This window comes from Musca autumnalis, unplaced genomic scaffold, assembly GCF_047663935.1.
Source record: "Musca autumnalis isolate F117 unplaced genomic scaffold, ASM4766393v1 scaffold_3, whole genome shotgun sequence".
NCBI classification, from domain to species: domain Eukaryota; kingdom Metazoa; phylum Arthropoda; class Insecta; order Diptera; family Muscidae; genus Musca; species Musca autumnalis.
In genome coordinates this window covers 72,860,784-72,882,716 of record NW_027411866.1, presented here as the reverse complement: position 1 = coordinate 72,882,716, position 21,933 = coordinate 72,860,784, and the positions used below count along the sequence as shown (strand labels likewise).

Here is a 21,933-nt window from a genome sequence, read left to right as displayed (position 1 = left end):
ATCGTTTTTTCCAAAGGGAATATCTGAGCTTCTGTATGGGATATACCAAAAGCAATACCTGACAATGAAAGTAGAAAATATCCCCTTTCTAATGATGTAAAGTAAGTTCTCGTAGGTGATCAAACAACGAAGATATTACAATAGTCGCAAATAAAACCCAAATTTTCATTCTTGCGATTTTAATTATAATGACGAATATCACAACTTTGGTTGGGTTCTTTCCAAAAGCAAAGCCTGACTGTGAAAGTAGTAGTAGATCTTTACAATGATGCAAACTAGGTCGGCGTAGGTGACCAAATAACGGAGATATTGCAATAGTCGGTAATACATCTCATTTTTCCATTTTTTTGGAAATCACGCTACAGGTCGCAATTTTGACCGGATCGTCACGAAATTTTGCATGTTGATAGGGGTCCTGGAGGGGAAGAAGCCTATTGATTTTGGTGATGGTCGGATAATATTTAGGGGTCGGAAAGGGCAAAAAACTTAGGTGGATAAAATGACAACGTTTTTTTCCAAAGTGAATATCTCAGCTTCTATATGGGGTATATCAAAAGCAAAACAATGAAAGTAGAAAATATCACCTTTGAAACGATGTAACGTAGGTTGTCGTAGGTGGTCACACAACGATGATATCGTAATCACATTACAGGTCGGAATTTTGATCGGATCATAGCGAAATTTTCTCACAGAGATAGAAGAATATTGATGTTGGTAATGTTGGTAGTATTCAAATATAAAACTAAATATTAATTACTTTGGTTCAGTTCGCCTTAAGTCATTCGGTATAAAAGCCAGATAGGTGAAAACTTTCGTATCTCCCTAAAAGAAATGTTTTCGAGTGAAAAGATTATGCACACGGATAGTGGTGTAGGGTATCACATAGTCGGCCCCGTACCGACTATAGCCTTTCCTCACTTGTTTGGTAGAGTATGACTTGGCTTCCCCACTTTGGGGATGTAGGTCACCTTAACCTCCTTCCACAGACCAGGTATATATATAATTGTTCCACAAACATCCCATACGGGACAAGGGAGACTTCTCTCATATCAATGAGTGCACCCCGATTCATATTAGCTCAATGATATGGGCCCTACAGTTTATCGCCGAGTCCGAACGGCGTGTCCTAAGACACCACTTGTAGAGAAGTTTTACATGGCTGAAATACTCAGAAAATGTCGCCAACATTACTGAGGGGTATTTTGCCAACGTTGAAAATTTTGATGTTTGCCTGACCGGAGAATCGAACCCACGACCTTCAGCGTGCAAGGCGGGTGTGCATACCATTGCACCACGTTGGCACCACAGACCAGGTATATACGATAACAATAAACAAGCCTTAAAAATTTCTATCAGGATTGACAGCGCCGGCTCAGCCACATTCTGTAGCATTGCCGGTATTATACCATCCGGTCCCGGTGAATTATAAGGCTGGAAACTGTTGATCGGCCACCGAATTCTTGTGTGATTAGTTACTCTGTCAATCAGCTGTTCATCTTCGACAGTTCGGACTCGACTGTGACTTGCTGTTGGCAAGGCTCCGTCGAAGTCAATACAACCGGGAAAATGAACCCCTGACAGCAGATCCAAAGTCTCTAGACCGGAGTAAGTCCAGGAACCATCGATCCGTTTGATACTACCTATGGATTTTGGGTCCTTAGATAGTAACTTACGGAACCTTGCAGCTTCACTAACCCCTTCTGGCGACTAGCTGAAACTAACCCAAGAATTTCGCTTAGCTTTCTTGATTTCACTCTTGTACTTATTGAAATTGACCTTGTAGGCATCCCAATCCGTACTGAGTTTCGTCTTACTGGCTTTATTGTAAGATTGCCTTGCTGCTTTACGCAGCTTGGCTAATTGTTTGGTCCACCACACCGGTAGGGATTTCTTCCCCGGATAGGTGATTAGACAAGAGTCCTCATAGCTCGTCAGAAAGATTTTGGTTAGGGAATCCACAGCTCTCTCAACCTCCTCGACAGTATGGAGAGTGTTACTTCCACTTCCTCCTGGGATTTCTATGAGGGTTCTGTGTTACCCCTAGTATAGAGATTGGTCAGGGTTATGTCAATGACTTCCCCCCTTAATCTATTTTGAAACGTGGGAGTGTTACCCCTATTACAGATTCTTAGATTATTTTTTTAAATAAAATTGAAAATGCACTCACCTCTGGCATTTGTGTTAGTTCTCACTTATTCTTGAGCTCGAGTCGTCATAAAATTGGGGAAGGGTTCTTTGTTTCAATAGAAAGAACTAAGAGAACTGATGAGTCCAAGTGGCGTTGGCCGAAACTAGTATTCTCTGCCATCCCCAAAAGTTATCAATTTTAACTACATCCCACTTTTAACTTGTTGTTTTTAAATTTCAAAACAACAAATATGAGATTAAGCTTGACGACATACAAATAGTAATATATTTTTATAAATGTATGCAAAAACGGCAAAAGCACTTTAATTTTTTATTAACTATTTAAAAAAGTCTTCATCTATGTAAACTAATACTTACTTAGCTGACCCATTACAGAACATTTGTTCTATAGGCCGAACTAAGAAAAGATCTCCAATTCTCTCTATTTGTTGCTTCGCTTTCTGGAATACCGCGCTTTTTCATCTCATCATCCACTTGTTTGCGCCATCTATTCCTTGGCCTGCCAAGTCATCATCGCTCATTCTTATGATATGGCCTAGCCAACGCAATCGCTGCATCTCGATACGTTTAACAACATTGATGTCGTTGTACAGCAGATACAGCTCGTGGTTCATGCGACGTCGATATTCATCGTCAACGCAGATTGGTCCGTATATCTTTCGAAGAATTTTTCTCTCAAACACACCAAGCACTGCCATGTCTGCTTGCGCAAGTACCCAGGCTTCGGAGCCATACATAAGCACGGGTAGTATCAGTGTTTTGTAGAGCGTTATTTTTGTTTGACGAGATGTGGCTATGTTTTTAAACTGCTTACTTAAACCAAAGTAGCATCTGTTGGCCAATACAATTCTTCTTTTTATTTCACAACTGATGTCGTTTGTTGTGTTTACGAAGGTGCCGAGGTAGACGAAGTCTTTTACTACCTCAATATTATAGGAAGCAACTTCCACAGTCGGTCCGAGCTCAATGAACGCATTGCGCGTCGACACCATCAATTTGGTCTTCCCACCGTTTACCCCCAGACCCACTTTAGCAGATTCTCCTTCGACCTTCATAAAGGTATCAGTTACTTCTTTTACTGATCGGCCTATGATGTCTATATCATCAGCATAAGCAAGTAACATGTGACTATTGGTGTAGATTGTGCCACTTCTTTTGACGTTTGCCTCTCGTATAACCTTTTCCAGCAGGATGTTAAAGAGATCACACGAAAGGCTGTCTCCTTGTCTGAAACCTCTTTTGGTACCAAACTCTTCGGAAAGGTTTTTTCCTATTTTAACTGAGGACCTCGTGTCAGTTAATGTCATTTTGCAAAGCCGGATGAGCTTTGCGGGGATACCAAATTCAGACATGGCTTGGAATACCTTTGAACGCAGCGGGCTGTCGAAGGCTGCTTTATAATCGACAAAAAGGTGGTAGGTGTCGATCTGCATCTCTTGGGTCTTCTCCAGGATTTGCCGCAGGGTAAATATCTGGTCAATGGTGGACTTGCCAGGTCTAAAGCCGCATTGGTATGGTCCAATTATCTCGTTGACCATTGGCTTTAGTCGTTCGCACAATATCCCTGACACGATCTTGTAGGCAATAGGGAGTAGACTTATGCCCCTATAGTTAGAGCATACAGTCTTATCTCCCTTCTTGTGGACGGGGCACAGGATACACAGATTCCAATCATCGGGTACTCGTTCTTCCTGCCAGATGGTGCTAACTAGCTGATGAATACACCTTATCAGCGTGTCGCCTCCGGTTTTGAACAGCTCGGCTGGTAAGCCATCGGCTCCTGCTGCCTTATTATTCTTCAGCCGATTTATTGCTGTCTTTACCACATCTTGGCTGGGCGGTATACATTCAATACCATCTTCTGGGATTGGGACTGTGGTATCTTCGTCGTCTTCGCTGCTATTGGATAACAACAGTTTTGAAAAATCTTCTTTCCATATCCTGAGTACACTATCTGTATCAGTTACCAAATTACCTTGCTGGTCTCTACAGGAGGATGTGCCTGTGCCAAAGCCATCAGTTTGATGCTTGACTCTTTGGTAGAATTTTCGGACTTCATTCTGGCTCCTGTACATCTCGATTTTTTCACACTCCCGCTTTTCCATCGCTCTCTTTTTCTTGCGGAAAAGACGTTTCTCCTCTCTCCTTTTCTCCCTGTATCTCTCTCGTGCGCTACGCGTTGCTACGGATTGTAAAGTAGCCCTATATGCCGCATTTTTCTCTTCGGTGGCAGCACGACACTCCTGATCATACCATGGATTCCTTGGTGGAGGCCTCTGGTATCCAAGTATGGATTTTGCGGCTGTTTGCATGGAGTGGGCAATGCTTTGCCATTGCACTGATATGTTATCGGGATGAGGAGTCCTTTGATTAAGCAATTGGGCTAGTTGAGTGGAATATGCTGTGGCTATCTGTTGTGATTGCAGCTTACCGATGTCTAACTTTCGTGTTGTGTCTGTTCGTACTTTGTTTGCTACGTTTAAGCGGGTGCGTACCTTTGCTGCAACAAGGTAGTGGTCCAAATCAATGTTTGCGCCTCGGAACGATCGTACATCCAACACGCTCGATGAATGTCTTCCATCTATCACAACATGATCAATTTGATTTCTTGTTTCCTGATCTGGAGACAGGCAGGTGCCCTTATGAATATCGAGATGATTAAATCTGGTACTGCTAACTATCATGTTTTTTGCAGCTGCAAAGTCCATCAGCCTCATACCATTGTCAGATGTTTCACTGTGGAGGCTGAATTTCCCGACTGTTGGGCCAAAGATATTCTCCTTTCCAATTTTGGAATTAAATCGCCTAGAATGATTTTAATGTCATGTGCAGGGCAAATGTCATATGTTTCTTCTAAGCGCTCGTAAAATATGTCTTTGGTCTGTTCGTCCTTTTCTTCAGTGGGAGCATGAGCGCAAATAAAGCTGATGTTGAAGAATTTAGCTTTTATTCGAATTGCAGCAAGTCTTTCATTCACTGGAGTGAAGCTGGATACCAGATGTTTTAGTCTCCGACTAACTACAAATCCGCAACCAAACTCATGCTTTACGTCATGGCAGCTGTAATACAGTGCGTCACCTTTAGGTGTTGTTGTGACGCCTTTCCCAATCCATCGTATTTCCTCTATGGCAGTAATATCGGCCTTGTAATTTTCAAGTACGTCTGCCAATGCGAAGACTGCACCTTCTCTATAAAGAGTGCGAGCATTCCAGGTGCAGATTCGCAGATCATGGTCCTTAAAACGTCTGCGGGGTTCGTCAACTTTAGAGGGGGTTGTTTTTCTTTTCTTTCGTTTTTTCATAGTATGCCGTTTTTTCTAGGGGAGGGTTACTAGCCCGACGCCCAAACCCAAGTTTTCAACGTTCTTATGGGAGAACGCGCGGCACATGTTAGCTCACTACCTTTAACGGGTGTTAAAGGCAGTTCCCCAGGTGACACCACGGGGAGGTCAGTGTCCACTTGAGATGAAAGAGGGACCAAGATAAATCCTGGGCTTTGCCATGTTAAAACCGGTCAGGACCGTTGCTTGGTATCTTCCATCCCCTACGTCACCCAATGATTAACCTAAAACAAATATTACAACTAACATGTATTTATGATTAATAAAAAAATATAAAAATATTTTAAAAACATGTTTTCTTTCAACTTCTTTTTTCTCAGAATCATTTCTATGTGGGTTAGGCCGTTTTGGCGCTGAGCGCCTCACATGTCCTCACCTTGTCCCTATTTGAGGCAGCGAAAACAGAATAGTTCTTGCCGCTAAGCTCACTCACCTTATATTTATATAAATGAGGTTCCAGGACTAGAGCGATATCGATGTCTTGAGTCAAGAGGTTTTTCAGTAGTTCAGCAGCAGCAGCTTTGCAATGATGCAGGTTTATCTGCACAAAGCTAAGCTTTTGCCGCTTCTCACCTACTGGTGCTTTGGTGGGATTCGGAAACATAATCGTCCTAATCCAAAGTTCAGCACTTCTCCACGACTGCTTAGAAAGTCCTCTCCGGACTTGTCCGTGGCGAATTTTATGACCAGTCCGTCGTTCTTCTTAAAGGAACCGAGAATCCTCCAATTTCCCATCTGAAGACTGACGTTCTGCTTCTCAATCAACTTCAGTATTCGTCCTAGCTCCACTGAAGGTTGCTACCTTCCCAAACAGAGACAATGTCATTAACTGTTTTAACAAGGAAATCTGCCGATTCCTTGTTTTCACAGCTAATTACCTTTACTCCCTTGTAAAGATCAGACTGGCCCAGCCGCACATTTGCCTGTTCAACCACGACCGAGATGAGAATGTCCCGAAGACGACCCTCAACTAGCAACCAATGACAGTCACTGATACGTCCATTGGGATCAACCCTGTCTATGATTGCCAGCCGGATCTCACCCGGGACAATCCGTCGAGCAGCGATGTCATCCTGCTTCGGATTTGACGAGCAAGGAGTCTGCATAGCTGTAGGCTTCGCGTTGTCCATACTCACCTTCGCGGACGAGCAGGGAATCTCCAGACCACTAGGTCCTGAATTTTTCTTACTCGCCTTCACAGACGAGCTTAGATTCTGCAAAACACCAGTTTCCTCGTTGTCCCTAATCGCCTTTGTGGACGAGCAGGGAGTCTGCACAGCACTAGGTTTTACCTTATCCTCGCTTTTACAGATGAGCATGGAGTCTACAGAGCACTATGTATGTTCCCCGGTATCCTTACTCGTCTTTCCAGACGTACAAGGCTTCAGAGAAAAATCACTAAAGGAAGAGGCTTTAACCTTTTCATTAGTGATCCTCTCTCTAGCCTTCCTCGTCACCGAAGCAAACGATGCCGACGGATAGACCGGCTGTGACAACGTAGACTTCTTCGCAGAAGGAGGTTGTTCCTCAGACGACCTCATCCTCTTCACAACCATTGGTTGTGATTTTGGATCGGTCGCCCGAGGTCCGTTATCCTTTGAGGAAGTCAATGCCGTCACTGACCCATCACTGTTCCGCCCGCTCGTGTTCCCACTTGTGTCGGATGGTATCTTATTTTTCATCAGCCGACTCACCTCTATCACCCTTTTTGGGGTTTAGAAGTTGGGCCAGCTGCAGAATCAGTTGATACCTTCCCAGAGGATTTGGATCCCTTCTTCTTCCTTTTTGACTTCTTCTCAGCCTTCTTTGAGGGCTGCGACGTTGCCGCATTGGAAGAAAGGGTGTCCTTATCAGAGCTGAAGTCTCCTCCCTTCGGCACCTATTCGGAGGTTTCGATGGGGGTTACTCCCGCTCTTGACGTAGGGATTTCACTGACACGCACTTCCCTCTTTGTTACGTGAGGATATTCTCTTTCAAATCTCCTCACGAACTTGAGGTTGGAACGTATCATTTGAAATTCCCTTACGCTGATGGTGTTGGGGTCCTTATTGGCATACCAATTGCAATAATTAGTTGCCCTTCGGTATGATTTTTTGTCTCTTGCTTCCTTGGCTTTGGCAGAGTTGGAGGTCTGTGGATTCAACGACTCATCCATCTTGACGATAGGTTCTTCGCTTGCACCACTCTCCTTCTCTACTGTTTTTTGTCTTAGAAGCAGAGGTTTGTGGGGATTATCCGACACCAAAGCATCACCGGATGGGGGGTTATTAGCTAGACTAGAGGTAGGGACATGGATCACTATCGTGTCCATATCTTCCTCCTCCTCCTCAGTCAGCGATAATTTTTCCCAAATTTCATCCGGTATGCTTTCCTCCTCGAGTGTCAAGGGGACGCTATCCTCAATTAAATTGAGGAGTACTAGGCTCTGTCTATTCAAGCTGGTCCAGTTCCGGAGTGTCGTCCCCGCCCATTTTTTCAGTCCGCTTTGTAGCAGAGTTAGAGCTGCTGGCCGTAACATTAGGGGATTCGTTGTCAATGTCCATATTCGTAATTGTCAGGGATAGTGAGGAGGTTGCACTTGTGAGTGTAAAGATTGAGGGTGCTAAGGCATCCACACCTAAATCAGTCGAAGGTTCACTTTGAGGTCTTTGGGTTTTTTTGGTTTTTGGTTTTTTTGTTTCAATTTTGAATGTCCATAGGATATTGAGTTGTGTAGGAGCTGAGGTCTACCGCGGTATAGCCTCCTTACCACGGCAAGGACATGATAATTACTCGTTGAGTCGCCCGGGTATCAACGAGGCTCCGTTCAAATTCAGTTGGTACCCTAACTGCAAACCTTGAGAACACCGATGGGCACGTGGTCGCTTAACATCTCGGTGTTAGGGGATTTCAGCAATTTTTTTTATTTGGTAGGAGATCGCTACCAAATATGTGTCACACATTCCAAAAGATACACTACGTGTTTTCAGTGTACTGTTTTGGTTTGTGACTGTGGAGACCAAATCCTTTGGTCGGTCACAACCCCCAAATCAACACTCTAAGAAGCTGAGTGGAAGATTGTGGCGTCTAGCCCCCGCATCGCGCCAAGATCGTTATCCCCGGCGCGGGTATCGCCTCCTTACAAAACAATGTCATGCACGGTGCGCCTTAACTAACTTAAGGTGGAAGGTGCTTAAACCTGAGAAGTTTTTGCAGATTCTGAATCAACAATGATCATAGAATAGAAAAGAATCTGATGAAACTTGGAAATGGAAAGGTCAAGCGTTCCTCTTTCAAATATATCTTACATGGGTTTAACAACTTTACCAAAAAATTTCGGATCCATTTAACCCGCTAAATATTATCTGATCTTCACGTTAAATAGCAAGCTACTTCTCAGTGGTAAACCCAAACCTTACTACCATTGCGACCTACAGAGCCGCTACAAAATTGCATAAAAATGTTGTTTTTGGTCCATTTCACCCCCTAAATATTACACGATCTTCGCCAAAAACTATAGGGGTCTGAACCCGACCTCCATACAAAATTTAGTGTAGGTTGGTCCATAATTGCGGCCTGTAGCGTGCATATAATGGACGGATAGACCGTCGCTTTATATTTATCTCTTCGAGATATGAATTTTGGTATACCACATGGGGGGTCTACGACGAATATTTCGCGGTGTTACATGAATTTTTCGAAAAACAAACTTATAATACCTTTTCCACATTGTGGTGTAGGGAACACTGAAAATTTTGTTGTACTAATACCTATTTTAGTTCGATTCTCCAAAAACTCGGCCGTAAATAGAGGTGATCTCCTACACATCAACAGCGACCCACATTTTTTGAGGTATTTCTATTTAGGACAAAACATTTTAAAAAGTCGCACTAAATTCTGTACCATTTAGTACTTTTCATAGTAAGCATTTTCAAAACCACCTACATATCTTAAGCCCACACACCAACAGTGACTCTAACACCAAATTCGAGAATTCCAGCTCTGTCCCTACACACAATTTTAGAACGAAATTTAGAAACCAACAGTGATCCTAATACTAAAATTCATTATAAAAGGTCCGCAATTTAGTTTCATCTGAAAATTTTTGAACACATAAGTATAAATTTCCAAAACTACCTCCTCACTACTATCCTACTCTCTAACTCTTCTCTGTTTTGTGTGAAATCCTAATAGGACTTGTGTGAAATCCTAATTCTGCCATACTTAGTAACTACATTATATATATAATTGTTCCACAAACATCCCAGGCGGAACAGGGGAGACTTCTCTCATATCAATGAGTGCACCCCGTTTCATATTAGCTCAATGATATGAGACCTACTGTTTATCGCCGAGTCCGATCGGCGTGTCTAAGACACCACTTGTAGAGAAGTTGTACAAGGCTGAAATACTCAGAAAATGTCACCACCATTACTGAGGGGTATTTTGCCACCGTTGAAAAGTGTTTGATGTTAACTGGCCGGGGAATCGAACCCACGACCTTTACCGTGCAAGGCGGGTGTGCATACCATTGCACCACGGTGGCACCCGACTACATTCCAACATCTTAATTTCAGATTTCAGGATTCCAGCTCTATCCGTTCACCCAAATCCAAATTGTACCTGATTTGGTACTATGATGTACACATACGTACCAATTCCAAAAATTACCCCCATATCTCAATACTACCCTTCAACAGAGATCTTAATTCCAAATTTCAGGTTACCAGCTCTATCAGTTCACCCATACACAAATTGTACCAAAGTTAGTAATTTTCGTACACATAAGAACGAATTTCTTAAACAACCTCCTTATCTCAATTCTACACTTGCGCACAAATTTTAATTCTCGTAATAAAGTATTTCAGATTTCCGGCTCTATCCGTTCACCAAGTTGTACCACATTTAGTACCATTTAGCAGTTTTCGTACACAAAAGCACTAAATTATAAATCCCAAATTACACGCCAATAGTAATATTTATTGCAAATTTGAGGCTTCCAGCTCTATCCGTTCACCAAAGCCAAGTTGTACAAAATATAGTAACATTTAGTACTTTTCGTATACATAAGTACGAATTTCCAAAACTAACCCCATATTTCAATCCTACACTCCATCAGTAATCTTAATTCCAAATTTGAGATTTCCAGCTCTATCCGTTCACTTAAATCCAAGTTGTACTAAATTTAGTACTTAAGTACGAATTTCCAAAACCATTTCCTTATATCAACACCGCTTCCCAACCCTGATTTCCATACTAAATTTCAAGGTTCTATCTATATCCGTTCATAATAGCAATTAGTACCAAATTTAGTAACTTTTAGTTCTTTTCATACACGTGTACATCGAATATCCAAAAACCCTTTGGTGCACCTTTCTAACTCTCCATCAGTTACCCTCATACCAAATTCTAACTCTTCCCGTTTGCCGAATACAAAGGATAAAGTTTTTAGTACCTTTTAGAACTTTTCGTATACTTCTAGGACGAATTTTCAAAAAACCAGCCTTATCTCATCCCTACACACTAATAACAACCCACAGTCAACATTTCAACTTTTTAGCTCCAGCGGTTTCGTCTGGGCGATGATATGCCAGCCAGTTACTCACTCTCCCACTCACTCACTCACTTATCACTAAGTTCTTTTATATATTAAGATTTGGAACCTTCAAAAACATGCATACATATATGATGAAAACAAGAACCTAAACGATTATTTACTTAATAAATAAATAAATTTAAAACAAGAAAACAATTTTACTCAACGTTGCCGACCGACATATACCCTCAGCCTGTGACTGTACAAAAACAACAACAACAATAAGTATGCTAAGAACAGTCCTTAATTTTAAAAATAAATAGCAGTGATCCTAATTGTTCCATTGACAAGCCCAATCAACGAAGTCTAAACAAAATTATAAAAAAAAGTAAGAACAGCTTTAAGTACGGCCGAGCCTACTTACGGTTAATTACAGCTATTTCAGTTAGAAAACGTAGTTAAAATACCACTCAATGGTACAGTTATAAGGGGCCATTTTCAATGCCAAACATCTTAGGACTACTACAAATTAAAGTTGGGTAATCTAGTTCCTTGTACTAGTTCCAAAACGTATGAGTAACATCATGAAATATAACGTGTGATGTTAAGTATACGCAGTTTGTTCAAAGAAAAAAATGTGGGCCATTAGAACTGCGAAGTGGACTAGATAGTTCCATATAGTTCCTTTGGCACAACTCTACTACAAATGACTACTCAAACAAATAAGAATGGCGTTAAGTTCGGCCAGACCGAACTTGTTATACCCTCCACCACAAGTTGTACTGAAGTAAAATGGAACAATTAGTTTGCTTTCGTTTATGAAGAAGACTGAATACCAAATTTCAGCTAGTTCGGTAAAACAATGTGGCTACACTTTAAAATACCGAAATTCGGGAGGTACCGTTCGAAAGGTCGATCTATACCTACAAATTTCTGGCGGAAAGTTTTTAGACTCAAAGAAGACTAAATACCCAGTTTCCGAAATTTCGGTAAAAACTTCAAAAGACCGAAAACAAGAGGTACGATTCTATGGGAGATATATTAACCCGCGGACTGATAATTATCTTCTGGAATATTTTATAGCCCCATGGAAGACTAAATAACAAATTTAAGTCTTTCGGTGGGATATTTACATCACAACGTGGACCTATACCGACGAATTTCAGTCAGAAACGTTTTTATCTCCAACAATGACTTAATACCAAATTTCAGCCATTTCGGTGGGTGACTGTGGCCACAACCTTCAAAATACCGAAAATCGGGACTGTATAGTTCTATGGGGACTCTATGAAGGTGTGAACCTGTACCGACAAATTTCTGGTGGTATATTTTATACCCCCAACGAAGACTAAGTACAGAATTTCAACCATTTCGGTATGATAATGAGGCTAAAGCTTTCAAAATACCAAAATCGATTGGTACCGTTCTATGGGGGCTATATGAAGGCGTGGACCTATACCGACGAATTTCACATGGAACGCTTAATACCCCAAATTTCAGCCATTTCGGTGGGTGGCTGTGGCCACAACCTTCAAAACACCGAAAATCGGGAGGTACGTTCTATGAGGGCTATATGAAGGTTTGGACCTATACCGACAAATTTCACATGGAAAGTTTAATACCACAAATGAAGACCAAATACCAAATTTCAGCCATTTCGGTGGGTGGCTGTGGCCACAACTTTCAAAATACCGAAAATCTGGAGGTTTCGTTCTGTGCGGGCTATATGAAGGCTTGGGCATATACCGACAAATTTCTGGGGGAAAGTTTTATACCTCCATCGAATACTAGTACCAAATTTTACTCATTTCGGTGTGATAATGAGGCTAAAACCTTCAAAATACCGAAAATCTGGTGGTACCGTTCTATGGGGCAATATCAAAACGTTGACCGATATAGCCCATTTGCAATGCCAAACATCCTAGGAGTAATAGAAATTTCTATAAAAACTACAGAGCTCTATCTTAAAAATTGCGAGTTGTATCTTGATTTTAACAGACGGACAGATGGACAGATGGACAAGGCTACATCGACTTAGAATTTTACCCTGATCAAGAATATATATACTTTATAGGGTCTGCGATGATGTGTTACAAAGGGAATGACAAATTTAAATATACCCCCCCCCCCCCCTCATATGGAGGGTATAAAGAACAGTTGGTGGTACACATGTTAGTACATATAAGCGTTTAAACAACCCTTAATGTTTGTTCGAGTGGCCTAGGGTGTAGTGTGTTCGGCTACAAATCAGAAGTTCGCCTGATCAAATCCCATAGAGAGCAAAATAAAAATATGAAGTGTGTAGAAATTAAAACAAATTCCCACCTCAACAGTTCTAAAAATAGAAAAAGATACATAAATAACTAGTTATTCAGTGCCATTGTTAAATAATGGGATAGTATGGGGTTTGGTAAGTAGTTACGACCACCAATAAGTACTATAAAAACCCATTATTTAGCAAGGATTTTTTACTGGCATACTTCCGGAGATAATGGCGCAAAAGCTCCAGAATTTGTGGCTGCTTAAATGGCTAGTGTGCAAGATAACATTCAACTTTTTTTAAAAAATTCTTCCAAACTTATTTTAACGTAATTTAATATTTCGAGTTCCCTATGAATCCGAAGTATGCTAACTAAAAATCTTTGATACATTGTAATGGTTTGGTGTAGCCCCACATTACGGTACTTACAGCTTCCACGTATTTTTAAGCAAACTTGTGATACAAAATCATTATATTTAATATACGACATAATTATTGTGTTGGCTGCTTCTTTGTCAGAGGCTAAGGGTATATGTCCGTCCCTACAGCTGACTGATACTATCTTACTTTTTTTAGTTGATTACGGCATGGTTTTTAGAGCATTCGGGTCATTATCTCAGAAAGTATCGATTAGCCCCCGAAGCAAATTTATTGTCGAGGCAACGATGATAACCTGATCTATGTCTGAAAGAAATTTTACGAAAAACAAATTTTGGACCAAATCGGTCGATGCGTTCGAGAGTTATCGAGCGCACCATTTTAGCGAAACATTTTTAAATTTTTGGAATAGCTACCGGAAGGAGTGGACCATTATCGGCCTTATTCGAATTTGATCTACATAAGTTTGGGCAAGATATTTCGAGGACCAAATTTTGGACCAAATTAGTTGGTTCGTTTGAGAGTTTTCTTGTGCACCAGCAAGCCAGACTGACTGACAGGGCTTAATAAACTCAAAATTGTCTGCAACGGATTTCGTCTAAACATACTTGAGGCCTAAAACCATTTTTTCGATGAGGCACATTATTGATCTATGTACACCCTCGACTTATTGATGGTACAAAAAACTAAGAGAAATTTTCTACAACGTGCAATGGAGCAATGGAGACCGCGAATAAAATTCATAAAATAATAACATTAAATTACGTAAATCGTTACAAATTCAATTCCATAAAAAAATTGTTGATGTTAACAAAATTGAAGCTGATTGCAACTTTTTACTATGTATTATTCGTGCGTAACTCCACTTGAATTTATAAATTATGTAAATCTTGGCGATGTTATTCTCGATTCTCAATTTAAAGCGTAAAATTGTTGCTTGGTGTGATAAGGGTAATCATTTTTTCCAGTAATTTGCTTGTTTTTTGGTTTCGTGGGGATTAGATTTAATGCGTGTGTCTGTGTGAGTGTAAAACAAGTAATGTAAAAATCCCGAACATAAGTTTTTGCTTGCACAAAAGACTAAGTTAGGAGGATTATTTTTGTAGGCATTAAAACTTTAGGAAACAAGTTGATCCCCGGGTTGAAAGGACAGCATACAAGAAGAAAGTATCAAAATTAAAACAAAAAAATAATATTCAGTCTTAAAATAAATTAAGTACGGTGGATGCTACTGCGATACAATGGTATCCACACTCGCCCCTACTAGAGATGTATAAAGGAGTGGCCCTAAATAATGGGTAATTTCTGGGCCCATATCTCTGGAAGTATTGTCTTCCCCTATTGTCTTCTATTTTGGTTCAATATTCAGGAAGAATTGATTTGCCCACAAAAATTATATCATTGTAATCAGAATCACATGGACAACCTTAACTTCATTCAAGCGAAAAATTTTGACTTTTGTGGGGGAGTGAGTACACGATGGTGTTGTCCGATATAGACCTTCTTCGAAATCCTGTTTACCAGCCTTTTCAATTAGTAGCGGAACCTACAGACTTGTCCAAAAATTGTACCGTTGTAATAGGACCACAGGGGCAACGTGATCCAAAACAAGTAAGAACGGCGAGCCAAATTTGTTATACTCTCCATAACGAATTTTATTGCAGAAAAAAGGAACAGTTGATTTACTTTCTTTTATGAGAGTACTAAACTCTTCCTCCACATTAAGGCTTATTCCTTGGAGGAGTAGGACATGTCACTTGCAAAAATCAATGGTCATTAAGCTCGATTCCAACGAGAAATTAATTAATATTAATAGTAAAAATGAGCTCTGCCCTAACAGGCAAAATTTTCAAATAAAGAAATTTTTTCAAAAAAAACTAATTTGACAATTTTCACAGCGAATTTTTCAAATTGAGCTTTTGTATTCTCTGACAACATGCAATATGGGGGCTAGATCTTGGATATAAATATATCGTTTTTGCGAGTAAATTTTCTATTTCCAATTAACCAATTTTGTAGAAAAATGTAACAAAATATTAAAACAAGTAACCTCCACCACAAGTTGTACTGAAGTAAAATGGAAAATTAGTTTGCTTTCATTTATGAAGAAGACTAAATACCAAATTTCAGCAAGTTCGGTAAAACAATGTGGCTAACAGTCAAAATACCGAATGTCGGGAGGTACTGTTCCATGGGGGCTATATCGAAACGTCGATCTATACCTACAAATTTCTGGCGGAGAGTTTTTAGTCTCAAAGAAGACTAAATAGCAAATATCCGATATTTCAGTAAAACCTTCAAAATACCGAAAATCAAGAGATACGGTTCTATGGGGGATATAGAAACCCGCGAATCTATACCGATAGTTCTCTTATGGAATATTTTATAACCACATGGAAGACTAAATAACAAATGTCAGTCTTTCGGTGGAATATTGACGTCACAACCTTCAGAATTTCGAAAATCGGGAGATACGGTTCTATGGGGGCTGGAAAATTTTGTAGAATTGTTCATCTTTACACATAACAGTTGTCGGCCATAAATAGAAAGGGTCGGTAATAAAATATCTTTGTTCCTTATCACCCGCAACGCACACACTGCGTGGAGTTCATATACTTTTAGGCACATCGTGCATTAGTAAATAAGTGCATGTGTATTGTTTAGTGATTAGAGATGTAAGGTCTAGTTGTAACAAAGTAGTAAAATAAAATTGAGTTCCTTTCGAACCGTAGAACAGACAACATCAGCCCGCGTGTTTTCTTTTCTTGGGTTTTTTCCTTAGTTTTTCTTGGGTTGCATTTTTAGTGATGAGGTTGAGGAGTCGACCTCATCATGGGCTATATCGAAACATGGACCTATTGAGGTATATTGAGGTCACAACCTTCAAAACACCGAGGTACGTTCTATGGGGGCTATATAAAGGCGTGGACCTATACCGTCGAATTTCATATGGAACGTTTAGTACCCCAAATGACCAAATACCAAATTTCAGCCATGTCGGTGGATTATTGTGGCCACAACCTTCAAAATACCGAAAATCGAGAGATACCGTTCTATGGGGCCAAATGAAGACCGACAAAATTCTGGGGAAAAGTTTTACACCCCCAACGACGACCAAGTACCAAAATTTCAGCCGTTTCAGTGTTATAATGAAGCTAAAACCTTCAAAATACCGAAAATCGTTTGGTACCGTTCTATGGGAGATATATCAAAACGTGAACCGATATAGGTCACTTGCAATACCAAACATCCTAGGAGTAATAGAAACTTCTATACCAAATTACAAAGCTGTATCTTAATAATTGCGAGCTGCCTGATCAAGAATATATACATACTTTATAGGGTCTCCGATGAATACTTCGATGTGTTACAAACGGAATGACAAATTTAATTATACCCTCCGTATTATGGTGGAGGGTATAAAAGACGGTAATCAGTACCGTTATATGGGGGCTATACCAATACGTGGACATAGACTGTCTGATTTGTTTGCAAGAGACGCTTTTTGATTGTTATAATGTTTCGTGTCTCTAGCGAAGAGTAAATACTAAATTTCAGTTATTTGAATGCGGCTAAAACTTTCAAAATATCAAAAATCGGGGGTGATATGAAAACGTGGACCTGTACTGATAACTAGTCCACCAACGAAAACTAAATACCAAATTTCAGCCGTTTCGGTGGGATATTGCCCAGCAAAAATTCGGATCCGTTAGTGATTATGTAACCCATTATAAAGTAATGTATTAAAGTAAAACTACTACGGTGGCACGGGGCGTGTGTGTCCGACTATAAATCCTATGGTTGTGTGTTCAACTCTCGCCGTCGGTACGCGAATTTTTTATTAAAAATATAAAAAACAGTTGGTGGTGCACATGTAAGCGTTTAAACAACCCCTTGATGTTCGTACGCCTAACAAAGTGTGTAGTGTGTTCCGCTACAAATTCGAAGTTCAAATCAAGCAGAGTGTAAAATAAAATAATAATAAAAAAACCTGTTCTAAAAATTGAACATATCTTTTTTAGCTTATTTTTCTACTCCTAGTGGCCATAGAATAACAAGTTATTCTAGTGGTTACAGAATAAACAGTTATTCAGTGCGTACTTGTTAAAATAATATGAAGATGAGGACCAATACCGACAAATTTCAGGTGGAAAATTTTATACCCCCAACGAAGACTAATTTCAAGTGGAAAGATTTACACTCATAGCGAAGACTAAATAATAAATTTCAGTCATTTCGGTGGAATATTGAAGCCACAAGCTTCAAAATATCGGGAAGTACCGTTCTATGGGGGCTATGTGAAAACGTTCTCCTATACCGACAAATTTCAGGTGGAAGGTTTACACCTCCATCGAAGACTCAGTAGCAAATTTCAGCAATTTCGGTCTGTTAATGAGGCTAAAACCTTCAAAATAACGAAAATCTTAAGGTACTGTTCTACGGGGGCTATATGAAGGCGTGGACCTATACCGACAAATTTCAGGTGGAAAGTTTTATACCCCGAAGGAAGACTAACTACAACTGTCAGTCATTTCGGTGGGGCATTGAGGACACAACCTTCAAAATACCGAAAATCGGGAGGTACCATTCTATGTGGGCTATATGAAGACTTGGACCTATACCGACAAATTTCAGATGGAAAGTTTTGTACCCCCAATGAAGACTAAATACCAAATTTCAGTCATTTCGGTGTGCTAATGAAGGTAAACCTTCAAAATAAAGAAAATCGAGCGGTACGGTTCTACGGGGTCTATATCAAAACGTGGACCGATATATCCCGTTCTCAATACAAAACACTCTAGGAATAATAGAAACTTCTATACTAAATTATAAAGTTATATTTTTATATTTTATAGGTCCATCAAATAAATGTAAGGTTAAGCCAGAAATCGGAAAGGAACACGTAAATTATTTTTAATGTCGATATTATGAGACCCCTCCTAAAACACTTCATTTTAAAAAAATTCAGTCATATTATATAGAATATGTCAAAAGTTCGCGAATTCTGAAAGGGTGAAACTCGAATTCATCGATTGTAAAACATTTTTGGTTTTTACTATATAAAATGTCAAATTTGTTTGCTGAAAAATATCAAATGGTCACATAAAAGCATTAATCCAACATTTGTTATTTAACAGAACAACCAGAAAAAAAGGTAAAAACAATTGACCCTTTAAATGTAAAACATCTGACAACCATATGGTTTATTTTGGGGATTTCTTTTGTTGTGGTAGGAAAAGTGGCTTGTGTAGGATTTCGACATGTATATTTAAGACTTTCAGGGAATATAAAGTATTTTAAAAATAAAAAGAAATAATCTAGATTTCTTAGCTGCGAATTGTTAAATTTTGATGAAAAATAAACGTCCTTACATATCAGTACAACCTTTTTACAGACAATAACAAATATATACAAATTTTTTTGGGTTGTCTTAATTTACAATCCAAAAGCATTTCTTATTAATATTATTCACCTTGATTGACTTCTCTCTCTACAGATTTGCACCATTTCCAAATAATTGTCAACTTCATTTTCAAAGGTAAGTTAAAAAGAAATAAATTTTCCTGGAAATTTGGGAGAAAAAATACGTTTATTATTTTTCTCCTAGACTTTTTTTACAAATATAACAAAAGATATTGATACCAAATAAAATTATTTCATCATTTATTTTCATTCGAAAATGGTATCTTGACAGAACAAATGAATGCTGAATGAAATGCCGGGGAGGAGAATAAAGTTCAATTGAAAATATATGTATGTGCTTGCATTGTATTGAAATGCAACTTTTAAATGCCTATAATAAATATTTGCTTTCAAAATGTTTTACTTTCAACGAAATACAAAGTAATCTTATTTTGTTTACTACAATAACATTGTGAAAACACATGTAGATAGTCCGGTCAAAATAGACATGCGTATAAGGGGGAAATAGCAAAAATTCCCACAAAGCTGAATTTTGGTGGAGAGCTAGGGTTGGCCATTAGAAGCAACGTCATAAAAGTCCCCATCGATCCCATGTGTGCAAAACAAGTTATTCGGGGTCAAAGGTCATTTTTGGAGGCATTATTCAGTTTTTTAAAATTTTCTCAAAAACGGTAATACTAAGCAAAAGCTCGCTAAAGTAAAAGTTGTGGAATCAATAATTGTCTATAAGATTGGTCTTCATGATTCTTAAAAAAAGACTTACCATTTTCGAGATATCTCGATCTAAATATCAAATAAAAAATTAGCCGCGTAAGTACATTATGAGGCGAACCGGTTAAAGTAACGACACTATGAGTTAGATACTTCCGTAAGCTTTCAAACGATGTCCACCTTGCAATAATCGGTTCAGTAGAACCGGGTCTAACCCGGTTATTAAATTTGGCCTTTCGGGTCTAATAACCTGCGAACCGGATCCGCAACCGTTGAAAATTATACATTTCCGTAATCAGCGCAACAAACCCTACCTTCGGACAAAACCTGAAAAAAATCGGAGAGTTTTCGTTGGGGTCGTTCCCGTTGGGCTTTCGATTATACATGTGGGTTAAATGGGCTTTTTTTGCATAAAATGACTCTAACATTGAATAACTCTACTAGACACACTCCGAATTTGTTGGAATTTTTTTAGAAGATAGCTATAATTTCGCTCTTCAAGAAAATATATATTTTTTTGGGGGACAGACCCGATTACTTCTCTTATTTTAGCCGGTTCCTCTGAATATGTGCATATTTCCCTTATAAGTGCATAAAAATCATGTGTTTTTTAGAACAGCCATATCTCAAGAATGGTTCCTTCTAAGAAAAAAATTATAAAGGTCAAACTTGTAGATAATTTTTCTGTCTACAATATTTACTTTAGTCACTTTTTGATTAGATCAACCGTTTTCAAAAAATAAATCCGAAAACCTAAAAACCCTTAAATTTTGACCTTTGACCGCGAATAATTTTTTTGCACATATGGGATCGATGGGGACTTTTAGGACGTTGCTTCTAATGGCAAACCCTAGCTCTCCACCAAAATTCAGCTTTGTGGGAATTTTTGTTATTTCAATGTCTTTTTTGACCGGACTATAGATATGCCTAAAGGGATTTAACATAAATACTATATTTGTAAATAGTATTTAAATTAAATATTAAAGATCAATTTGTGGGTAGCCTACTTTAAGTAGAGACATTTTAGTCGCTTTCTGTAATTGATATTTTTATTCAAAATTGATTTCATTAATGACCATCGATTACTTCAAGAGTTACTAAAAATGCAAATATCTTTAAAATTGATTGCATTGATTGATGTATACCCACTACGAAACTCTCTTCAGATTGATATTCCGACTATGTGATACCCTACAAATGACTTAAAGCGAACTGAACTAAAATAATTAATATTTAATTTTATATCTACTTGGTATTGATTGAAAGCTTTGTTGATTAGCATTTTACATATTTTTAATACACCAATAAAAAAATTTAAAAAAATTAAGTTTCTGTGTTTTTTTTTAGAAATGCACTTAAAACTTTTTAGTAAATACATTTTTTTGACCACTTAGAACAAAATTATAGTCAATTTAGGCCGAAAATTTTGATAAAAACTTTAAAATGCCTGAAATCGTGTAGTACCGTTATATAAAGGCTATACCAAAACCTGTCCATAATTTTTGGTGGGGAAGTTTCTATACCATTGGGAACTCCAAATGCCAAGATACAGCCAATTCTGGCTAAAAACGAAGATAAAATCCTTAAAACACTAGAAATCGGGTGGTACAACTACATGGGGGCTATACCAAAACCTGAACCTAGTCAAAAATTTTTGGTGGAGAAGTTTCTGTACCATTGGGCACTCCAAATGCCAAGTTACAGCCAATTCGGCCTAAAAATGAAGATAAATGGGCCCATATTCATGTATTTCATCCAAATCTGGAAAGTGTGCAAAGTTTCAATTCGATTGGTCAACTTCAACTTCATTAAAAATGATTTATTAGATTTGAACTAAATCGTGTGGTACCGCTATATGGGGGCAATAGGAACAAATGGACCCATATTGGATTTGGTTTCATATTCATGTATTGTCATCAAAATCTGAAAAGTGTGCAAAGTTTCAGTACGATTGGTCAACTGCAACTGTGTCAAAATTGAGTTACCAGATATGAAATGCAATTTAAATAAAACACCGTTAAAACACTATAAAAAGGACCAATATTGGTTTTGATTCCATATTCATGTATTGTCATCTAAATCTGAAAAGTGTGCAAAGTTTCAGTTCGATTGGTCAACTGCAACTGTGTGAAAAATCAGTTATCAGACACTGTAAGA

At 38.8% G+C, this 21,933-nt stretch overlaps 1 protein-coding gene across 1 annotated transcript in view; it reads left to right on the top strand.

Moving 5' to 3' along the window:
* The window catches only part of LOC141400145 (uncharacterized), a 406,721-nt gene that overhangs the window by 110,117 nt on the left and 274,671 nt on the right, over positions 1–21,933 (top strand). The window contains exon 2 of the mRNA XM_073979595.1: positions 19,139–19,180. The gene's annotated coding sequence lies outside the window, so the exon portion shown is untranslated. The remainder of the gene's footprint in view (positions 1–19,138; positions 19,181–21,933) is intronic.